Genomic DNA, 15,155 nt, shown 5'->3' with positions numbered 1-15,155 from the left:
AAATATAAGTAAAAATGTAATAGGGATTGAGGTTATGATCTGAAATTGTTGAACTCGATATTGAGTCCGGAAGGCTGTAAAGTGCCTAATCGGAAGATGAGGTGCTGTTCCTCGAGTTTACGGTGAGCTTCCGTGGAACAACGCAAGAGGCCGAGGACGGTGAGGTCCGAGTGGGAATGGGGCGGTGAATTAAAATGACAGGCGATCGGAAGCTCGGGGTCACCCTTACGGACTGAACGGAGGTGTTCCGCAAAAAATAATTTTGAATTATTAGGAGCAGACTGTATCTCTTTGGTGCATCCTAGGGATTAAAATTTTACATATATATTTTCTGTAAACTATGCAAGTACAACACTGACAGTACAATGAAACAATTTGCAAGGAGCGGTAGGGCATGGGTTTTCCCAAGAGAATTAGGAACATAGGAATAGGAATAGGAACAGGAATAGGCCATTCTGCCACTCCTGCCTGTTCTGCTATTCAATTAGATCATGGCTGATCTGTATCTTAACTCCATTTACCCACCTTGGTTTCATACCCCTAAATACCCTTGCCTAACAAAAATCTATTAACCTAAGTTTTGACATTTTCATTTGACCTAGCATCAACAGCTTTTTGGGGGAGATTTCCACTACCCTTTGTGTGAAGAAGTGGTTCCTGACATCACCCCTGTACGGCCTAGCTCTAATTTTAAGGTTATGCTGCCTTGTTCTGGACTCCCCACCAGAGGAAATAGTTTCTCTCTATCTACTCTATCAAATCCTATCATCTTAAACACCTCAATTATATTACCCTCTAATCTTCTATACGCGAGGAAATACAAACCTAGTCAATACAATCTTTACTCATAATTTAACTCTTTTAGCCCCGGAATCATTCTGGTGAATCTGCGCTGCAGACCCTCCAAGGCCAATATATTCCTCCTGAGGTGCAGTGCACAGAATTGAAAGCAGTGCTCCAGATGGGGTCTAACGGAGCTTTATACAACTGTAGCATAACTTCCACCTCTTTGTATCCAAGCTCTCTTTAGATGAAGGCATTTCCAATAGCCTTTTAAATTATTTTTTGTACCTGTCCACTAGTTTTTAGTGATTTCTGTACTTGGACCCCTAAATCTCTCTGCTCCTCAACAGTTTTATTGCTTCTCATCATTTAGAAAATACCCTGATCTATCTTCTTTGGCCCAGAGTGGATGGCCTCACACTTACCCACATTGAACTCCATCTGCCACAGTTTTGCCTACTCACTTAATCTATCAATGTCCCTTTGCAACTTTCTGCTCCCATCTACACAACTTACTGTGCCACCAGAAAACTTGGATATATGGCTCTCTATTCCTTCATCTAAGTCAATTATAAATATAGTGAAAAGCTGAAGCTCTAGTACAGATCCCTGGGGGACACCACTAGTCACATCCTGCCAAGTCAGTGATCTCTGCCAAGACTGGGGAGGTACCAAGCAACTAAGGTATTTACGCAGAAGGAAAGAAGATCTGAAGGCATGTTCATTCATGCACCATCTAATGGGCAGCAAATTAGATGAAGACCTAAGAACACGTCACCATGCCCTTGTATTGAGAGATAGTGCATGGCAATTTGACAAATAAGCTTAACTTACAAAAACATTTTTAAGAATACAGATTTGATACAGGATATAATAAATGGTAAGAATTAGATTTTAATGCATGAAAATTTAAAACAATAATCAAAGTTTTTACAAAAGCTTAGGGGGAAAAATTTGTGGTCGCCACGAGAGTTGTCGGTGTAACCAGCAGCTCAGGTTAATGGCCGCTGAAAGTGGACAAAGTGCTACCAAAGAAAAATTCACGCTGGGAACTAAAAATTTTAGCCCAGCGCTAACTTACCATGTAACGCCCTCCTAGTGGCGTTAGTGCAAGCATGAGAGTCAAAGTTCCCATCCTGAAGCGACATTCCAGCTTCTAACAGCCTCTGGAAGTGAGGCTATGGAGTTGGCTAGGAATTGTGGGAAACTAAAAGGGCAATGCCTTCTGAACTAATAAAATTAAAATGAAGTGAAAAAATGCAGTTTTCAGCCCTTGCTACCTTTGTTTAAAATTAACATTAAAAAGAAGTCCCAAATGGGAGTCTTCAGCTCTTAAAGCTGAATTCCCTTCCGACCACAAAAATGGGAAAAGTGCTTTAGCACTAACACAAATGGCTCAGCAAGCCAGGGAAGGGGCACCCAGGGTCTCACATGCAGCTTTGTGCAGGGGGTCAACACTGCAAAAGAGGTCTTCTACCCACAGGGGCCAGGAGGCCCTCCAGAAAGAAGGATGTGGGACCACATCACTGAGGCTGTCACTGCCAACAGTGCTGCCACCACCTGGCTCCAGTGCCCAAAGAAGTTTCATGACCTCAGACCATTGGTCAAGGTCAGTGAATGCATCTTCAAAAGCCGTCTCCTACCAACTGCATCACTAGCCTCACACACTGCTCAATGCACGACTCTCCCCAACCCTCCAATCACTCAGCTACCAAAAATCTGTACCAATCACAAGGCACATCTCCCATTCCTAGCCTCACGTCACCCCCTTGGAGGAGACGGTGCTGGCCATTCTTGGCAAGAGCATGGCTGAGCCCATGGCCAGCAGCAGGGCAGAAAGGATTCAAGTTGCTGGTATCCTCATATGTTATCCTCCTTCTGGCATACACCTCTTGCTTTCCCGCCTTCCCCTCACCACAACTCCACCCTTGTGCCTTCCTCATTTCATACTCCCAAGAAATGCAGCCTGCCCAGCCAGTGGTTGGCCAAGAAGAGGGAGAGGAGAGTGAAGAAGAAGAAATGCTGTCACTTAATTTGACAGTCCCAGCCACCAGCTCCTCCAGGTCAACCAGCAAGGCCACTGAAAGTCAACAGCCTTCCACCAGACACACAAGACAGTCACTAAGAGAATGCATAAGGGTGATGAGTAATTTCTTGATGTCATATTGGATGGATAGATGTATAAAGTTGGATTGGAAAGTTTGCTTTGTGGTGGCTTTTATTTCAGCATCATGGCCAAGAGGACGCTATGATGGTCAGTAACAGAGGGAAGGTAAGGTGTGGAACTAACATTGAAAGGGGAATTGGGGTTGTGGTCACTGGTACCGCAGGCGGATGATTCCATCCCGGATATCCCAGCCAGAAAGGGGTTGTCTGGGTTGCATACTTCCTTCTGCTTCCTCCTTCTGCATCATCCTCTTCTGTTTCCCCCTCTTCTGCTTCCTCCTCTTTGGCTTTTTTCCTCTTGTGTTTCTTCCTCTTCTGCATCTTCCTCTTCCCTCTGTGAGTGGATGCTGTAAATCTGAAATGACAGCATAAAATGTTGGAAATACTCAGCAGGTCAGGCAGCATCTTGACCTGAGACGTGAACTCTGTTTCTCTCTCCATGGATGCTGCCTGACCTGCTGAGTATTTGCAGCATTTTCTGTCTTCTCAGAGGCCATCCTTTACCATCCGAGGCCATGAAAGCATCCAGCAGCACTCCCTACACACGTAAAAAACTTTTAACATCTATTGCAGCAAGCCACTACCTCGTAAAATCAAAAATACCCAGTCCAAAAGCTTACATGCAAACTTACCTGAAAGATGTGTGTGTCCCTTTAAGAGATGCTGACAGTGCCTCTGTCAGTCTGCTTGCATGCTGGGTTTACATGGCGAGCTCAGGACCCAGCGCTGAACTCAGCGCAAAGGTCCAAATTCACTGTGGTAACGTTAAGTTAGCGTGCACCTCTCCCTCATTTTAATTTGCAGGGCGGTGGATCTTACCGGCAGTGCTGCCGGGCCTGGGGAAATGGAGGATGCCACAGGACCCACCACCAGCTGGCGAAAGAGCAGTGGCCACCCTCTTTTCGCAATTTTTTGCTGGTAATGGGTGGTGTAAAGCCCCCAAATTTTTAGCCCTTAGATTTTCTGATCAGCCTTATTTTAAATGGGTTTCTACCAGTGTTAAAATTCTGATGGAAAAATCTAGGCTACTGTGATCAAGTAACACAACAACCCTAGTTCACAGTGAATTTTCCACTTATGAACTATTGAGATGAGAAAGAAAAAGGATGAGTTAGCTGATCTCAACTGTTCAGCATTTAGGGGCATTACAATTAGCTTCAGCAACTCAAGTTAGATAAGGGAAAAAGACAAGGATTTATTTTCCTGCCTGCTATCCAATGTCCCCTGTTGGACGTACACGTGTCAATGCCAAGTGAATTGGACTCAGCAGTGATGCCTATCCCCCACTCCCCCCACAGTCAAATAGCCTGCCAACCCTGACTGTCAAGCCTCACAAGGTTGAACAAGGGATGCACGGGCAAGGTACCAGTGGGTGCCTTGTGCCCGTGGAATTTGAAACCAGCAAAGGACCAATACATTTTGGAGAGGAAGAGGGAAAGGGAGAAAATTGATGTAGAGAATTGGTAAGAAAAATGCAAAAACAATATATTTTCTCACAGGAAAATTGCAGTGATAATTTCTAGTGCTCGTTGGATTTCAAAATTCACGTTAAAGGTTAACTAAATTTTATTTATTTAGAAAAAAATCTTTATATGGGATAGCTCAGTGTATTTGAAAACAACTAGGCTTACAAGGAAGTCAAATGCTTTTGTGAATGGTGAAAAATTAGAGATTTTTGTAACTATAATGCTACAATTATGACACCAGCATTCTTGAGATGTCATTCTGTACCTGTAGAATTTTATAAAAATACAAGTCGTTGTTAATATTGAGAGGAGAGAAAACTGGCAAAAACCCATATTAACAATTAAAATTACAAGGTTTCTAGATTAATGATTTATCTCAACGAATGTTAGTTCAGCTCCTTTACACTGTCAGGCTGATAACTCCTCCAAGCTAATTTCCCCAGCATTCATCATTTAAATAAAATATATATATATTTAAAAATGAACAGTAATGAACAAAAAGAAATTGAACCAAATTATAATTCTTTGTAATTGTTTGGAGTTTTTGAAAGGGTTCTGATGAGGAAACTCAGGCCTAGAAATTCGGTGGTGCCCCAAGCTCGCCTGGGCGCCGGAATTTCCACTCCGGACGGAGCCGCTTGCGCCAGCGCGATATTCAGTTTCAGCGCCCCCAAGCGGAAGCGGGGCGCTGCTTGAGGCGCCCCGCGTCCCTCTTGGGGCGCTGAAACGGAATATCGCAGCGCAACGTGCCGCAGCGCCACACGCTGCGGCATGGCGCGCTGCGGTACTGCAGGCCTTCCTCCCCTTCTTAAAGGGGAGGGGCCTGCACCAGCGCGATCTCTGATCGCGAGTGCTGGCAAAAGAGCCCGGCACCAAGGAGAAGTGCCGGGCTCTTGGGACACAGCCGGCGCTGCCCGGGGGGGGGGATCAGGAGGCCGGGGATGGCGGTGCAAGGAGGTGCTGGCAGGCGGCCAGCGAAAAAAATGGCCGCCCCGCACCTCCCCTTTAATTAGCGCCACTACTGCCACAGGTAGGCCCCCCTGAACCGGTCGCGAATTGCGACCGGCGCTACGGGGGGGGGGGGGCGCGACCCAATATCGTGTTCGGGGCGGTAGCGGGGTGCTGCGCACACTGATGACGTCATCAGTGGCGGCGCAGCGCTACAGGCTAACGCCGCCATTAGCGCCCCGCTAAATTTCACGGGAGGCGTGGCCAGTGGTGCTAAAACCACTAAGTGCCCTCTTTAGGCGCTAACTGGTGGCGCAGCCCACCGAATTTCTAGGCCTCATTCTTTAAGATCTATGGAGGAAGCTTTCTTCTGTGCTCTATGTGTAATGGAATTGTAAATCCATATCAGGTATTCAAACATAAGCCATTTGGAAAATCTAACTGTAGCTTCAACAGATGTTTATGCACAGTGTTTGAGTTACATTGCTGCCCTGTGATCTGACACGTAACCTTGGTATAGCATTATGGGAAGATTCGTAAACCTTTACATTTTAAACATTATCTATCTTCCACATACCTCTCAACCTACAAACATGAAATTCAGCAACACAGGCCCAAAATATCAGTAACAAGTGAATAAGATCAGGGACTTTTATTTTATTGTGCATAATTCCATGAATATTAAAATACCCTAACATTTAAATATGTGCACTATTATTTATGTGCTTTAATAAGTTTAATTCATTGTTATCTTTTCCATAAATCCAAACACAAATTAAGGGAGTTTTGGACTGATATGTGCTTAATTTGTTTCACATCCTCACGTTTCTCAGTTAAATACATGAACACCCTGGCGTCCCCTGGGATCACGTGGGCCATGGAGAGCCAATGGTAGCAGGGAATGCCCATTCATAAATTTGACAGGAAGAGCTGTCAAAACTATAAATACAAATCAGCCCCAAAACATAACTAAAACTTCAAATAAATTTTTTAAAAATCACATTTTTAAAATAACTATAAATTACATAAAATAACTATTTTAAACAATAATTTAAATTTTTGAAAAAATTAATTACAGTTTCTAACGGGGCTAAAAATAAACTTACCTTTCTTTAAAGTATTTAAAAATAATAATAATAATCTTTTAGAAAGTGTTTGCTAGAAATAACAAAGTAAACCTTGACAAACACATTGGCCCACATTTTGCTGTAAAAATAATGATGAGGCTAATGGCACTCACTGTTATTTAAGTATAAATGGTACAGCAACTTCAGGTGAGGGCCAGATACGCGGTTAAATACCAATACCCAAAAGTTGCTGTCTAAGTTGCGCCACTCCGTCATTAGCTTCACAAAAATGGCATCTCACTGCCTGCCGCACCATTGAAGTGCATTGAATGACATGAAGTTGCTGTATTTGTGCGGTAGATATGAACTAAACTCGCCACAGAAATGTAAGTTTTATTACAAACGCAAGTACCCTTTTAATGACATGATAACTTAATGGCCCAGAAATTCGGGTCAGAGGTTTCCTGTGGGTGCAAGCCTCCGACCTGCACTTACCTAGCGCGCTGGCCGTTGAGCAGTGGGCCCGCGTGGGATTCCAATCCTGGGCCTCCTCCAACTGCCGACGCGCAGTGCTTGCGTATCCCAGGGGCGCAGTTAGTTCGAAGCGTCCCCTGGGATCACGTGGGCCATGGAGAGCCAGTGGTAGCAGGGAATGCCCATTCATAAATTTGACAGGAAGAGCTGTCAAAACTATAAATACAAATCAGCCCCAGAACATAACTAAAACTTCAAATAAATTTAAAAAAAATCACATTTTTAAAATAACTATAAATTACATAAAATAACTATTTTAAACAATAATTTAAATTTTTGAAAAAATTAATTAGTTTCTAACGGGGCTAAAAATAAACTTACCTTTCTTTAAAATATTAAAAAATAATAAACCTGTGGAAAAAATGTTTTAATTTTACTTAATTCACCACTTACCTTGTTAAAAGCAGGCCTTGCGACTGCTTTTTAAATGTGTAACTCCTGGAGACTTACCCTCCCGGAGAAACATGCAAAAAAAATGTAAGTTCCAGGTGCACGCGTTGCCTCTCCGGCGCACGCGTTCGACCTGTGAACCCCTTCCTTTAAGTGAACGGAAGTTCCGGTTTCCCGCGCATGCGCAGTGCATGCACGAAACCGGCACTTATTGGGCCTACGCATGAGTACCCAGCACGTACTCACCCGTGGGGACCCGAATTTCTGGGCCAATAACTACCAATCAACATCTCTGGCACTGAAAATTAACTATTAAATATGTGGAGTCTCATTCCTTCAGGTATTAATTATTGTTGCAGATTTTTAAAATGTCAAATTTAAAATATATTTTTTTTTAACTTTTGCTTTCTGTTTCTTTTTTCTGTCTCTTAATCCAATCTTTTTTCCTATCTCTTTGTTTCTCTTTCTGTACCTGTTTTGACATTGAATTCACCCACTCTGATTTACACTTCTTTCTCTGTTGTTCCTCTGTTTATTTCACAATCCTTCAATCTGATTGATTAAGGAGATACGCAGTTGCTTGCCCTGTTTCCCTCACTTCACCGTTATCAGCTCGCACTTTCAGCAACTTGCCATGCAAAAAATTTAAAAACCTAAACTTGCAAGGGCAAGTCTAACTAACGGCAGATGTCGTTAGATGTCCTGCTACACCAAAATCTGGGCCAATGTGGCTAAAAATAGAGACCAGAAGAGGTATTCTTACCCCACTATTGTAGTTTGATGGCACATATGTTAAGCCTTAAATTGTGGACCATCAAAATACAATAAAGTGTTAATCCAAAAGCAAAATACTGTGGATGCTGGAAATCTGAAATAAAAACAGAAAATGTTGGAAACACTCAGCAGGTCAGGCAGCATCTGTGGAGAGAGAAACAGCGTTAACATTTCAGATCAATGGCCTTTCATCATAACTAAGTGTTGATCCCACTGATTGAGAAATGTGAAAAAAGAAATTAAATGCTACAGATTTGCTTTATCCCCCAACCTCTGTAACGCTGAAAAGAAATCTATAGGACTAATAAGCTTGGAGAACATTTCAAAATTCTGCAATGCCACTCCAAAGTCAGGACAGTGGAACAGGACTGAAAGTTAGCCACAAAACTGGGTCACCTCAACTAAATAGAAACAGTCGAGATGTATGCCCTAGGTTATGTATACAGTATACTGAAAGTTATATGGTGGGAATAGATAGCTCCTATTTACAACAATTAGACGTACACATAAATTGATTATGTCACCCCAAACTAATACATTGAACATTTATGTATCAGGATGGAATAATCTTAAGCACTCTTGACAGGGTTTCATTCCTATTGCATCAGCAATAAATGGTGCTATTTCCATGAATGTGCCATCGCCAAATAATGCTAGTGCCTTGATGTATGGTAGTAATGTTATTTAGTGGCATGCAATACAGAATGAGATGTTAATCCCATTCAGTTTTGCTGCAGGATTTTTATGCCATGTCCCTTGTAACAATTCTATGTATTTTCTTGTTTTTCATACTCAAGGATCAGATGTTGCACTTTGCTTTGATGCTATGTCAGATTGGTTTGCTAATTTCAATTGCCGATGGTTACATTTATGTATATAGCTGGGGTTTTCCAAAATTTGAAACAAATCATAGTTTTTTTATTATGAATATTTTGTTACATTTAGCTAACAAACCTGGTAGTTTGGAAATGTGAATTGTATGGACCTGTTTTTCTTCTGTATGTGCATGAAGCACTTTTTATATGATCAGAAAACTACTAACAAGCAATTTTTATGCCAATAAGAATGCATGAGTTATTATTTGACTTGTCCTTGGAAAAATGGTGAAAAACATTTCCCAGAACAGAAGACTGGCAAATAATGGGTTCTGAACTAAACTATTATCAGTTCAAGAATTCTTTCTAAAATTCTGGTATATCATTAGAGAAAAATAACTCCATATTGCTCCCAACCTGAGCAACATTTTATGATACGATGCAAGAGGATGAAATGTATATCATCTACTGTTCAGAGACAGAATTTTGGTTCACTGTCAAATGTTTTAGATTTCTTTTGCAGTCATACTTACGAAAGGTAATTAACTCATTGTAGAGTTGCTTTCTGTATGTATGTTTAGAATTAGCAGCAATTTTACAAGTATGTGCTCCCGTCACAGAGCCTCACCAACCAGGAGCACATTTCAGGAATGTGGGTACATGTCCCCAGTGCAACCCCCTTCCCCAACAATTTTTTGTCCATTATAATAATGTCTGGAAATTATTGGGGAGTATACACCTGTGATCCAGAGGGCAAGGCTCATAAAGTTATCCCTTTGTACTTTTAGTATTTGCCAATTCTTTTGCTTTGTGCTAACCTTTAATTGCAAATATTTTGGGGGTGAATTTTCTCGGGGTTCCTCCCACTTTGCCACTGCACCTTTATTCAAAGTTCAGCGGAAACCTTGTTTATGTGCAGAAGTGGGGTTTCCACTGAATTTATGGAGAAACCCTGAGGACATTCACCCCAGTTGTTGCTTTCGTCTGTAAAATACTCTGTGTTTAATATTCATGAGTGTTCAGAGGCATTGCTCAAGACCTAGATTCTTCACCATTAAGTAAGTTGCCCAAGTGGATCTGGCAGAGGTTGTGAACCAACCCATCACTAGCAGCAACGCACGGTCATGCCGACCGTGCAGACCACAAGGCAAAGACCAAGGCAGTGAACATGTTCAGGTACAAGGGGGAGTTAGTTACAATTCAGGCTATTTCCCAACAATCCTTACTCATGCTCACTGCAAAAGGCATCTTCCAAAGTATGTCTCTTACAACCCCACACTTAACCTTATGCATGTAGTGAATGGGATTTAGCATGCTTCGGGGCAAACAATTTAATCTTTCACTGTAGGGCTAGACTGAATATTGTATTCATTGCCCACCATATGCTCATGAACTCTCTGAGTGGTGGAACAAAACAAGCTGGTAGACCAAAAATTGCAGGCTAACTATTAAATATTTATTACAAGAAAGAAATATACAGAGAAACAAGTAAATTCAGCAAATAAGAAAATATTAGTACAATACTTAACTTTCCATGGTGCCAGTTTTCTAAGTCCAAAATAATGAATAATTTCAAGATTGTATTAGATTCCTTTTTACAGAGGCCAGAAATGTTTATCTCTGAGTCGAGTTGGGTGCGTGTGGGCCGCGTAGCAGGTTGGGAACGCAATGTCTTGATCAGCCCGCTCTTCAGAGCGACTTTAGCGTAATGGCCCCGATTAAACCAGCCATGCACGTTTCCTGGCTCTATTAAAGGGTGCAGGTCTGATGACGTCATCGATAACTCATATCCAGTGCCCATATTTAAAGCAGCCTTACACACAACTCATTTGAAGGTTGGTAAAGGACTGTGAAAGGAGCATTGGAACTGTTGGAGTTATTGTGCAAAGTGAAAAATATGAATACCCAAAGGCAGAGGGCTGCAGCCCGATTTACAGATGCCTCACTGCATATTCTGGTTGAGGCAGTAAGAGCATGCAGTGAGGTCCTCTTCCCAGCAGGCGCAAGAGATCTCCCCAAGAGACCAAAAGGGCCTGGCTGGAAATAGCAGAGGAGGTCAGCAGCAGCGATGTCGTAAGGAGAACCTGGATCCAGTGCACATCCTCAGAGGAACCTCCAGCATCAGAGGGTGCAGCGTCAACAGCCCCAAGCGCAGCCATCACCAGTGCAGATCCGCACACCTTGGTGGGTCCTTTGCACCATAGAGTTGTCACCTGGTGTCTCACAATTCACAAATGAGCAAGAGGAGGTGGTGTTGACAGGGACAGCAGTGGAGCTCCTCGCCGGAGGGCGCAGGGCGCTCCAATTCTGCTGAGCTGCATGTACATGCTGAGCCTTGGGGGCCATTGAGAAAGAGGATAATAAGAGCATAAGAAATAGGAGCAGGAGTAGGCCATTTGGCCTTTCGAGCCTGCTCCGCAATTCAATAAGATCATGGTTGATCTTCTACCTCATCTCCACTGTCCTGCACTATCCCCATATCCCTTGATTCCCTTAATATTCAAAAATCTATCTATCTCTGTCTTGAATATACTCAACGATTGAGCCTCTGGGGTAGAGAAATCCAAAGATTCACCACCCTCTGAGTGAAGAAATTTCTCCTCATCTCAGTCCTAAATGGCCGACCCCTTATTCTGAGACTGTGACCCCTGGTTCTGGACTCCCCAGCCAGGGGAAACATCCTCCCTGCATCTACCCTGTCAAGAATTTTGTAAGTTTCAATGAGATCACCTCTCATTCTTCTAAACTCTAGAGAATATAGGCCTAGTCTACTCAATCTCTCCTCATAGGACAATCCCCCCATCCCAGGAACCAGTCTGATGAACCTTCGTTGCACTCCCTCTATGGCAAGTATATCCTTCCTTCGGTAAGCAGATCAAAACTGTACACAATACTGCAGGTGTGGTCTCACCGGGGCCCTATATAATTGCAGTAAGACGTCTTTACTCTTATACTCATCCTCTTGTAATAAAGGCCAACATACCATTTGCTTTCCTAATTGCGTGCTGTACCTGCATGTTAACTTTCAGTGATTCGTGTACAAGGACACCCAGGTCCCATTGAACACCAACATTTCCCAATCTTTCACCATTTAAAAAATACTGTGCTTTTCTATTTTTCCTACCAAAGTGGATAACGTCACATTTCTCCACATTATATTCCATTTGCCATATTCTTGCCCATTGACTTAGCCTGTCTATATCCCCTTGAAGCCTCCTTGCATCCTCCTCACAACTTACGTTCCCACCTAGCTTTGTATCATCAGCAAATTTGGATATACCTGTATTACATTTGGTCTGCTCATCCAAATCATTGATGTAAATTGTGAATAGCTGAGGTCCAAGCACTGCTCCTTGCGGTACCCCACTAGTTACAGCCTTGGCGGAGCAGCAACAATTGCATGAGGCTCTGGCATCTTTTGCAGCTGCGATGTTTGCAAATGTTCAGAGAATGGAGGTGTCCATCTTCAATATGAGCACCACCATCTTGCTGGTGATGGCGATGATGTGCTCTTCCATGGAAAGGATGGCCACCAGCATGGGGCAGCAAATGTGCCCTAGCTGTGGACAACAGATAGCAGGCGCTCATAGACCTCCTCTCAAGGAGGGATGCAAACATAGACTTGGGCCTTCATCGCCCCACTGATGTGCAGCAAGGTGTTCGCCAGCTCTGTGCTAGCAGGGAAGTGCGAGTGCCCCATGAGAAGGATGATGGTGAGAGGGGACATGGAAGTGGGGGCTCTTCTCAAAGCGCTCCCACTTCTTCCCCGTTGCTTCCCCCTCAGTCAGAGCCCCACATTCTTCCTTGGATCCCGATCCCTGCACAGTCACAGGAGGAGCAGACTTTGGCGGGGCCATCACAGGCTCCAAAACCCAGAAGACGTCCACCAAAAGTGTCTATCGAGTTGCAGCAGGGAAGTGAGCAGCCTGCAACTACCTCTGCTGGAGCCACAGGGGTTGCACCTCATAGAAGCACTAGGAAAATATAAATGACACAAAAGTAGATGCACAAGTTTACCCACTGGGTGTATCAAAAAATGTTTGTGGTAAGTTTCAGTTATATTGATGACACACATAAATGGTTTTCTTTGCACCACTTTCAGGTCTTTTCCATTTTTGCCTCAAACCTTGGAAGTGACTTTGTCACTTGGAGTGAATGGTGAGACACAAGAACATAAGAAATAGGAGCTGGAGTCGGCCATTTGGCCCTTCGAGCCTGCTCCGCCATTCAACAAGATCATGGCTGATCTACCTCAACTCCACCTTCCCGCACTATCCCCATATCCCTTAATTCCCTTTGTTCCCAAAAATTTATCGACCTCTGTCTTGAATTTACTCAATCACTGAGCATCCACAGCTCTCTGGGGTAGAGAATTCCAAAGATTCACAACCCTTTGAGTGAAGAAATTTCTCATCTCAGTACTAAATGGCTGACCCCTTATTCTGAGACTGTGACCCCGTGTTCTAGATTCCCCAGCCAAGGGAAACTTTCTCTCAGCATTAAACCTGTCAAGTCCCTTAAGAATCTTATATATTTCAATTAGATCACCTCTCATTTTTCTAAACTCTAGGGAATATAGGCCTAGTCTACTCAATTATTTAACCTCGAGCATTGGGGCTTTGGGTGAGAGCAATGGATTGGTTATTGTAGGAATGCTTTATGGTGTTGTTGGGGGTGGGGGTAACAGCACAGCAAATGGCTGCATTGGAGCAAGGTAAGTAAATCTGGCCATTTTGAGGCCATCTTAGGCCTCTTGGGCAGCAATGTGTGCTGCTGCTGGTGCCATCTGCACCTCAGGTTCCTTCTCCTCCTCGTCTTCCTCCTCCTCCTCTGAAGAGGCTGTGAGCTGTGCGCCATGCTCCTCCTACAGCTCCAATCCTCACCGCTGCTCGATGTTGTGCAGCACACAGCAGACGACAATGATTCCGGAGACCCTGGCTGATGCATACTGAAGGGCTCCTCCAGCTCTATCAAGGCATCTGAAGTGCATCTTCAGCATGCCTATTGCTTGCTCTATTACACATCTGGTGGGCATGTGGCTCTCATTATAATGCTCCTCAGCCTCAGTACTTGGCATCCTCAGGGGTGTCATAAGCCACGTCTTCAGTGGAAAGCCCTTGTCTCCAAGCAGCCAGCTGGTAATTGTATTTGGAGGTGCGAAGAGCTGAGGGAGGGTGAACTGGCCCAGCATGAAAGAGTCATGGCAGCTGCCAAGGAATCTGGTGCACATGTGCATAATCATCTTTTTATGGTTGCAGACGAGCTGCACAGAGGGAGTGGAAGCCTTTGTGGTTCCCAAACACTCCTGGGTGATGATGGGGTGCCTTCATGGCCACATGTGTGCAGTCGATGATGCCCTGCACCTGTGGGAAGTCAGCCAGAGCCACAAAGCCAAGCACCCGCTCAGTAACACTGGTTTCATCAGTAGCAAAGTTGATATAATTGGCTGACTTGTGAAAAATGGCATCTGTCACCTGGGTGATGCATCTGTGGGTGGCCGACTGCAAGAGCCCGCAAATGTTTGCTGTAGATCCCTGGAAGGAACCTGAGGCAAAGAAGTTGAGGGCGCTAATGACTTTGACAGCCATGGTAAGGAGTGTCCACCTGCTCCTCTGGTCTTGTTCCAGCAAGCTACAAACGTCTGCGACGACCTGGTGCGATAGCCTGAGGCTCCTGAAGCACTGCTGCACAGTCATGTTGAGGAAGCTCATCCTCTGCCTGTATACCCTGTGGTGTGGAGATGCCGGAGTTGGACTGGGGTGGACAAATGTAAGAAGTCACACAACACCAGGTTATAGTCCAACAGCTTTATTTGAAATCACAAGCTTTCAGAGCGCTGCTCCTTCTTCAGGTGAAGTGGAGAAATGCATAAAGACACAGCTTATATAGTCAGAGAATCATGTCAGATGTTTACAGGTAACCTTTCCAACTGCCATTTATCACACCTCGGCAGAGAGATAATCACAGCAGTCAAAGGTGTGAATGGTGTCCAAACAGGTCAGTCAGGGAAACATTACATCAAAGAACAATGAGGTGGGGTCACAAGGGGTCAAATATTGCAGATGCTGGGGTCTGTATGAAAAACAAAAAAACAGACAAAAAACATTTTTTTTGGCTGGAAATCACAGCAGGTCCGGCCGCACCTGTGTAGAGAGAACAAGCCAATGTCGACTCGAGTCTGGATGACCCTGCATCAGGTGGGGTTACATGTA

This window comes from Somniosus microcephalus, chromosome 2 (assembly GCF_052327205.1).
Source record: "Somniosus microcephalus isolate GS21.2 chromosome 2, FLI_Smic_1.0, whole genome shotgun sequence".
Lineage (NCBI taxonomy): Eukaryota > Metazoa > Chordata > Chondrichthyes > Squaliformes > Somniosidae > Somniosus > Somniosus microcephalus.
This window is presented reverse-complemented; position numbering follows the sequence as displayed.